Raw genomic sequence first — 10,076 nt, forward strand, 5'->3', positions numbered from 1 at the left:
AACAAGACACATGATATTCAATTTGTTGTAGATGTGTGGCCTTCATAACGACAAATGGCAGGCAGTTTCTCTACACCAGTGTTTCCCAACCGGGGTGGGTGCCGTGTAAAAAAATCATTTTTTTATATTTTTAAATTGCTAAAATGTTCAAAAAAGCAGCTATTATATAATATCCATTTCTGATGTCGCCAATAATTAGAGATGCACTGAAATTCCGCTAACCGCTATGTATGCTCATGTGTCCTCTGATAATAATAGCTTTCTAGGATTAAACATTATTTGGATAATTGGTAAAAAAATAAAAAAATCTCTTAATAGCCCTACTGTGTGTTAGACCTACCTGAAAAACTAAAAAGCTATTTATTTCATTTGTAGGCCTATCGTCAAAATTACCCAACTGTAAAATCAAAAATACACCGAGTGAGCAAAACTTTGTTTAATTACCATTATAACTAGCTATCTCACAATGTTTACATATGAATAAAAGCCTACATTAAAATCTGTCATATAAATTGGTCTCTTCATTAGAAAGTAGCCTACTGATTGCCACCATTCATAGACACATTTTTTTTATAAAATCAAAAATATCTGTATGACATTATATTCTGCAGTTCTTCCCTGCTGTACCGAATATCTATACTTTTCAAATTATCACATCGAAGTTAGAAATTCAAATATTGTGACAAAATTAATTTTGTAGGGTGCCACAAATTTGTTACAATTTCCAAAGGGTGCCGCGACTAAAGAAAGGTTGGGAAACACTGCTCTACACAATACTAATCTCAATTAATCAGTAAGAATAACGATTCTGATTTGTCCTCATTGCATATGTGATTACCAGTTCATACTGGCTTTAGTAGTTTAAAATGAACAATGCAATGTGAATAGTTAAAGGGTTCCTTCACCCAACAATGAAAGTGCTATCATTTCCTCACTCTCATGCGGTTTCAAACCCGTTTGACTTTCTTCTGTGGAACACAAATGGAGAAATGTTGAAAATATTGGTTACCAAATCATTTTGGTGACCATTGACTTCCATTATATTGACAAAAAACAACAAAAAAAACCCCACTGAGCATAGGGCTGGGCGGTATCACGGTATGTATTGTACCGCGGTAAGAAGTGTCTACAGTTTTGCTATATAGTTTATTTCGCGTTATGCAAATATATCCTCGTAGTACTACTGAAGTTATATACACCTGATCTAATGTGATAAAGAAACATGCATGAATGAGAAAATAAAGAGTGGGACATGTTAGATGTTAAATAGAGTTATTAAGCGCAGTAAGCAGTGAAAGAGAACTCAACGCGGCACTGACATGCACGCAGATAGTGTCTCTATCTCATAGTGTATGTATTGTCATCGTGAAATAAAATTTCTCATACCATGAAATTAGATTTTGGTGATATCGCCCACCCCTAACTGAGACATTTTCTCAAAATATCTTCTTTTGTGTTCCACAGACCAAAGAGAGTCATAGAGGTTCGACGGGTGTAATAATCACAGAATAAAGTTTTCCAGGTGAATCCAGTGTTTCCCGTACATTGATTTATTTGTGGCGGCTGCCAAAATATCAGCATTGACCGCCGCAGATTTTCCTTTTCCCTTTAAATATTTATTTTATGGTGGTATTTTCATTTGATCTTGCCTATAATACCTGATGAAGTAGCCTTTATGAGCGCAGTGCTGCTTTGTGTGCTCCTGTATTTCTGCCATCCCAAAAGCGCCACCTGCTGTCAGAGAATGAATTTACATTTTCAATAATCCCGTCCAGCCAGAGCCAGGGGAAAAATGTTTTATAAGTATCATAAATATAGTCTATATGACTCATGCACTATATTCCAAGTCCTCTGAAGACACATTATGTGTGTGGAACAGAACCAGATACAAGTTATTTTCTCCCATCTCATCTGCACTTCCGCGTCATTCAGCATCATTATTAGACTTGTGCAGTGCATCTTGGCGTGCCGACATGAACATGCAGCAGACGCTGAATCTCCAGCTTCAGTGGATGCTGCACTAAACAGATGAACTCTGACCCTGCTCTCAGTGTGAACTCTTGTGCTGATAGTTTCTCTCTTAGCTTGCTACGTAACGTTCATGTCAGATCAAGACATTCATGAAATTGTAAAGGCTTTGCCTTTGAAAGCATTTTATGATCATAAACAAACGAGATCATATAGTGTCTGGTTTTCTCTTGTGTTTCAGGTGGTCCCAAAGCCGCCACCGTGGCTGATCTCTCTGAGACCACCTTGCCTGGACCTGATGGAGACCTCACGTAAGAGGGCCAGTACTTACACACGTGTCTGTTTAACCCTCTGGGGTTGTTCGGTCATTTTAGACCGGAACAAAAAATGTTTTGACATTTTAAAAATCGTTGCTTCATCAGCATGGTACAAAACTCACTGACTTTTATCGCAGTCACTGTGACCTCAAAAAAAAATCATGGACTTGATTGGAAAAAGCTAAATGGTCGTAAAAACAAAAGTCACACTTGTGTTGTTCACAGTCAAAAATGAGCGCCATTGGAAATGAATGGGGAAATACGCAAAAAGACGAAAATACAGAGAATCTTTTTGTGTGTACAATCCTCAAATCATTCACGATGCAGAAGAAAAGTGCACAGCAATGAAGGGGTGACGCTCTAAGATATCAAGAGTGCAAAACAGACACACTCACTCAAACACACACACACACACTATTATACACACACACACACACACACACACACACACTATTATACACACACAAATGAACTGGTGTGGCTGTAACAATATGGCAAAATTGAGCCAGAAGACTCAAATAAGAGGTTGAAATCAGATTGATTAACCTCTGATAAAACATTCTTGTTCATATGTGTTACATTTTTGTTGAACTTTGATGTTATGTGTAATAAAATGCCTTTCTTTGTGTTCAGGTCTGACTATACAGTAGTAAAATTAATACAAAAACTGACATTTCAAACAAAAAAATCTAAACCTTTACAAAAAGTTGTCCTTGAGAATGTCTAAATATAAATCCAAATCAACAACTTAAATCCAAATCCACAAAAAAAAGTATTTATGTCTAAAAACAACTAGAGAATCTATAAGCCTTTTATATAGAGCTCTATAGGAATCTAGTGGCTGAACCACGGGATTTCAGATGTTTTTCTGCCTTACTCTCACCAGATGGAACTAATCTGCCTTCAAAAATGGGATTTTAAAAGCATTGTCTCTATTTTAACATGAAATATTGCCATAATTAGAAAGTAATAGAAAAATATATATTTTCAATGGGAAAAACTGATCATAATTATTGCATAAATATTAAACAGTACAATTCTCTCAAAATAAAAAATAAAAAATATTATTGAACAAAACTATAATACATTGATTTCACTTAAAATAAAAAAAAAGTTATTTTTCTGGCGTCCGGTCACTTTTGACAGCGAACAACACAAGTGTGACTCCTAAATGAACAAAAGCAGAGGGTTAAAAATTATTCTCTAGTGCTTTAAGGCTGGAATACACAAGACTAATCCGAGCAGATTTTAAAACGTACACTTTTTACCCTCTTTATAAACAGTCACAGAGGAAATACTGGCTATCGAACACTAAACGACTGAGGATCACACACTACCAGACTGTAAAGTCATTCTCATCACAACAAACTCATGCAGAAATGTGTGCCTCGGAGACGCATGACAAATAAAACAAGTTTTCTAAAATCGGCTGAAAATATCAAACCTGTGTAATATCCTCCGACTGGATGGATTCATAGTCTGAAGCTGAAAAAATCAGAGTCTGTGACCATCAGACACTACCTTGATTTTCTATGGAGTCTGTCAACTCTAATCTGCAGACTGGCTCTGACTTTCAGCAACCAGCGTCAACTTCTCCAGACTGTAAATTAGCCTTTACATGAATTACACTCTTTCTGCAGGACACGTTCATTCACAAGGAAAGCGAGTACAGAGTAATGTGTGATGAAAATTATTTAAGCTACTGAAACTGCTCAGGTTTTTCTTCTCTCTCTGCTCTCAGTGTCGGAGGAGAGGTATGCTCTCTTTCATGGGATCCTAGAGGTGAAAGACTTGCTGTGCTTCTGAAAGGTATGAGAAGGCCTCATGCCCCTACAGTATCCACAGACCTCACAGACTCGCTGATCTTTCACCTCTACACAGCTCCACAGCATGTTAGGCTGCAGTGAGGCAAAGGTGAATATTTGTGTAACAAAAGATTTGAAAGCAGAGAGCAGTCATTCATCAGCTGACAAAGCAGGTTTTCTTTTCCCCTGTGAGTGTGTCAAATAGTGATATAATGAACCTGAATCAATACTGTTGGAGATGTGCAGCATTCATGTGAAATAAATCTAGTTTAATTTCATTTAATGTAAACAGTGATTGATGATGGACGATATATTGACAGCATCAAAGCTGAACTTAGCTGAAATTAAACAAATATGATGCTTTAATATGATTATGAAGTTATTGAATGATTATTGAAATGATTGAATTAAATGAATCCGTGTATCATTCGTTCATTCATTTTTTGATTTACTATTGAAAGTAGAAAAATGAGCAAACGGCTCCTTTTCTGTTTTTTCCAAAAATCGAAAAACGAGAATTCATCTTAAATTTTAGTTTTTCGTTCAGGGGTAGAAAAATGAATAAACAGCTTGACTGTCTACACGTGGGCGGGAATTAAACGCCCCTTTCTGCTGATTGGTCAGCCGAAGATCAAACCGTGCCGTCATCAGTTCTTCCGCAGTACCACGCAGCAGAATAATAGTCCTCCACGGCTGCAGTTTTACAGATTCTTAACGCATTTATTGCAACTACATTTCACCTTTTTTCATCAAACAAGCAGACTAATGAATAGCTCAACACAACTGAGTCTAGACAGGGCTTGCTTCTGTGTAGATATAAATTCTATTCTTTGCATCAGCTGGGTATGGCAGGTGAGATATGACAGCTGTCTTCTGCTCACCCAGTAAGTCTGTTTGTTTAATTAAGTAATTCATTCATTTGTTTCAAAATAAATATTTTAAACACTAAGACAAAAAGGAAAGAATAATAAATTGGCTTGGGTAATATACAGGCCTATAACGTTCTGACTGACAACCGGAGAACAACAGATATTAAATAGCCTACTGTTAGAGTTATATAATGTAGTCTTGTGTTTTATTCAAATTGATTATAATTGATATCTCAAAAGGATATGCGCTCACACACAGGACTGCAATGCAAGATTTTCATAAAATGTAATAACTTGCCTTCTCTGCCTAACTATACCTTCAGAACGCTTGGAATATACGCCACGAGATGCATAGGATTATTTTACGACAGTTCAAAAAAAAAAAAAAAAAACTAAAGTCACCATTCTCTGCCATTAAATTGGCAAGGACATTTTTTGTGTGTGTTTTGGGAAAAAAGTAATAAGCCTTTAGAACAACATTAAGGTGAGTAGTTACTCTAGTTCACACAGTTCCAATAAATTGCGATGGGTTAAATAAACTCAATAAGCAGACAGACACGACTACAGTCAAGCGCAGACCAGTATTGAAGTGCACAGGAAATAAGCAGTCATAATTAAAGCAGTTTAAATATGCAGTTTAAATTAATATTGAGTACTGATTGATGTTCACTTGGATTTTTTCCCCATTGAGGGTAAATAACTTAATACTCTGTCATTTATAGTCATATGGTATATTATATTATGTATATTTTTATTTGTGTAGCATTACGTTCAAAATAACTACAAAATATCATGCCTTTGAAAAATAAAGAGAACAACAGAATGCGCTGCTTTAGCGCATTACTTTAGCGCTGTGTCTCCTTGAGCATCTTTCTGGCGCATGCCACAAACATGAACCACAGCGAATACTTGTCTTCTAAAAGGCTTCATTTAGATTATTTGACGTTAAATGCATCATATAAAGCCGGGCTCACACTGTGCGATTTTTTAAAAGTCCTTTAGGATTGTACTTGTCAGACTGTACGAACATGATGATCATGTCACACTGTGGGATCTCTGTTGTCATTAATGTCAGATTGTACCACAGTCAAGATGCGTTTAAAAATGGGTGCGCGCAAGAAAACTTGTCTGGAGTTTTACCTTATCAACCCATACACGTTCAGTGACTGCGAGCTGCATTGCACGCGGGGCTGTAATGTTGGCTATCATGAAAATTATATGAATGGCGGCAATACTGGCGTATTTATGCAAAATAGTGCAAGCAGCACTACACACCCACATGAAAACAGCAGTGCAACCGGTGTTTATCATAGCAAAGGCAACAAATCATATGAATTCTGTGAGAGCTCCGGAGTTTATGCAGTTAGAAGAAATTTCTAGCATTAATTCTGATCATGGCTTGTCTTGAAAAACGAAGACAGTTTGACGTTCGTCATAGGAGAAGTCAAGTTAACAAGTTTTAACAAGTTAAACTTTTATTTTGAGTTTGAGTTTCTTTTGTATATGAAGATGATAGTTTTTCTCAAATTAAAGTGTAAAATGCTTATGAAGTGAACATGTCCTAATGCAGTGAGATGGCAGATGCTAAAAACCGGTCGGAGGTAAAATTTGATCGCAATGGCCATTAATCGGCTGTCTGTGAACATGTCAAACTAACGATCAAAGACTGCAGATTTTAGCCTAGGATTATAGGAATCTTTTAGGATTTTCAAAATTTGTCTCAGACGAACAAATCGTGGTCAAAATCGCACAGTGTGAGCCGGGCTTAAGTCACTTTGGAATAAATCACAATATGTATCATGATAAAAAAGCGACTTTACACTCTGTAAAATACGGTAGCCTATAGCAAATTATTTTGCGGACCCCCTATCACTTTAAGAACCGCTGGTCTACACAGAAGAAAGTCCTGTCTAGACTCTACCCCGGTATGAGTTGTGTCGAGCTATTCATTAGTCTGCTTGTTTGATGAAAAAAGATGAAATGTAGTTGCAATAAATGCGTTAAAAATCCATACAACGGCACGGCATGGTTTGATCTTTAGCTGACCAATCAGCAGAAAGGGGCGGTTAATTCCCGCCCACATGTAGAAATCGAATATTCAAGCTGTTTATTCATTTTTCTACCCCTGAACGAAAAACCAAAATTTTAGCTGAATTCTCATTTTTCGTTTTTTTGGAAAAAAAAGAAAAAGGAGCCGTTTTCTCATTTTTCTACTTTCAATATTACACTGAACAAAATTATAAACGCAACACTTTTGTTTTTGCCCCCATTTTTCATGAGCTGAACTCATGTTGATTGTGGCCTGTGGAATGTTGGTCCACTCCTCTTCAATGGCAATGGTAGCTTGAAACAGGAGCATATATGTTTCAATTAAAAATGAGCAAGATATTGGTACAAGGAAGATCAGCGAGCCTCTTAATCTTTTAAATGCTATGCTGACATTATGAATAATCTCATAGATTTTAAAGGTGCATATGTGCACGCTGGTGCAATGAAGTTGCAGGATATTGGCAGGAACTGGAACACGCTGTCGTATACGCCGATCCAGAGCATCCCAAACATGCTCAATGGGTGACGTGTCCGGTGAGTATGCTGGCCATGCAAGAACTGGGATGTTTTCAGCTTCCAGGAATTGTGTACAGATCCTTGCAACATGGGGCCATGCATTATCATGCTGCAACATGAGGTGATGGTGGGGGGGTAGGGGGCTTCATGCGCTTGCGCGTGCCTCAAAAGAGGGCTTACAATGACTTACACTTGTAACTTAGCTGTTATGTATCTTTGTATGCACTACTTGCTTTATGCAAGCACTATATAGGATAAATCACTATACAGGATTTACCCTATTATACCTTATTGACACGAATTGATAGGTGAAACAACAAACAGCCTATTTATAGACCCCAGTTTATAGACAAATAGTCTTTTTTCTACGAATCTTTCAGTTAACACGTACTAAACATGAGTGGAATTTGCACCGCAGCACCCCCACACCCCGTCATGCATGAATTCATGTTATTTTTGCAATTTTACACATAATAATCCACGATGATCACATTACACAAAACTGAAATTGCACGTCAAAATAACACATTGTCAATATTTTTTGAGACCCCCCAAAATTTCACAAATCACGTTTTCAGGGGAGCCCATGTCTTATTAAGGGGAGCCGAGCTCCCCCTAGCTCCCCCGTAGTTCGCACCCTGTCCATGACCCAGTTTTCCGTCATGTTCAATCATGATCATTTGTTCCAGGTGTTTCCAGTTAATTTCCTTGATTAGTCCCATTACTTTAGCCCTGTGTTTTCCTAAGTCTAGCATCCGGTATTGAATGTTGATCCCCGTGTCCTACGTGTGATTTCCTTGGTTAAAAGAAAGTCTGTGATTATTCTGGATACTCCACATCTCCTGGTTCCTCGCTCCTTCACAGTATGCACAGCGTGACACATATAACTTCTCACTCCAAGGCCATGGTTGGCCAATAACATACCTTTAGTGCCATTGAACCATCAACACTGAAGAGATGCGCTGATAAAGGTCCACTGAGCAAATGTCCTCTTTTTTTTTTTTTTTTGCAAGGAAGAAAAACAACTATCCATAAATAACAGTTGTCTTCAGAGGGGTCGTAGTAAAACATTAATTCTGTCACAGTCAGGAGCAGCGCAATTGCCAGGAAAAAAACAAAAACAGCAATGATAGTTGTAATAAAATACATACATACAAGAGGAAAGCAACATAAAATAACAAATATATAACTAAATTAAACTGTTGAAGGCACCCAGTAACATCCAGGTTCATCTCATTCCATGTAATGCCACACAGTCCGTTCTTCAACGTCCAACTCAAACTGTCTCCCAAGTGGGAGTAAAAAGGGTCCCAAGTTTTGTAAAACTGAAATGGCTTGTTTTTAAGGAAGAAACTCAAGGCTTCCAATGGCATGATGTCCAATACACTCTTAGTCCACTGTGTCTTTGCTGGCGGTTTTTCAGAAATCCACTGCAGCATCTGGCAGTAAATAATACAGTTTTGATGAGCTGGACCTTGGACGAAGAGCTCCAGGTGTTATATGAGAGAATCCATACAATACAGACCAGTGGGTCAAGGTCCTGAGAGATTCCCAATATGTTGTGCAGCGCTGACCTCATCCGCCCGGACCTGCTTCCAGTGTACAACAGTGAGCGCAAGCTACATTAAAGTGATTATTACGTTCTGAATATGGATATTTTTCTTACAAAAACACATTGATTTGCTACAGGAGGCCTTTGTTCACCCCCCGGAGCCGTGTGAGACACTTTTTATTTTTATGGAAGGGCGCTTTTTAATTAACTTTTTTTGGACTAAAGCATGCAACATGTGCCATGAAACAGCTTGAAAGATCAAAGACCATTTTTAATATAACTCCGACTGGATTCGTCTGAAAGAAGAAAGTCATATGCACCTAGGATGCATCGGGGGTGAGTAATTTATGTGCTAATTTTAATTTTTGGGTGAACTAACACTTTAAAAATAATGGGCGTGTCAGTCCTAACTTTAGGACTCCTAAATTTGTGCTCTAAAGCGCTAAAATCAGCTCCTAAATCTGCGAAAAGTTAGGGGTAGTTAAGAGGACTCCTAAGTCACTAAGACCAAATCACAAACCATGGCTGTTGCTGACAATCCGCCTATGAAAGTAAACATTTCACGATAATTTGTCTTTAATAGAATTATGTCCTTCTTTTCATGTACAAATTTGGCAAGAAGTAAACCATAATGATCCTTTATAGCCTATTCCACACACATAAAGCTTGCGCATATGGGGTGCCGTTTGTAAAATGAAATGTGTAAGAAAAACTGGTCAGATTTGGTCAGATTTAACTACCAAAACAAATACATTTAGCAAGATTTACCTAAAGCTTTATGCAATGTTTTTTATTACTGTAATACTAAATTAAAATATGTCCCCATGTCCCCACTTTTCAAAACGCTTATAAATCACACAGAATGGAGTGTATTGAAAATCTGAAATAGCACAAAGTTTCCTGTGAGGGGTAGGTTTAGGGGTAGGGTTGGTGTAGGACAATAGAATATACGGTCTGTACAGTAGAAAAACCATTACGCCTATGGGATGTCCCCACTTTT

This window comes from Sinocyclocheilus anshuiensis, unplaced genomic scaffold, assembly GCF_001515605.1.
Source record: "Sinocyclocheilus anshuiensis isolate Anshui unplaced genomic scaffold, SAMN03320099.WGS_v1.1 scaffold127, whole genome shotgun sequence".
Taxonomy (NCBI): Eukaryota; Metazoa; Chordata; class Actinopteri; order Cypriniformes; family Cyprinidae; genus Sinocyclocheilus; species Sinocyclocheilus anshuiensis.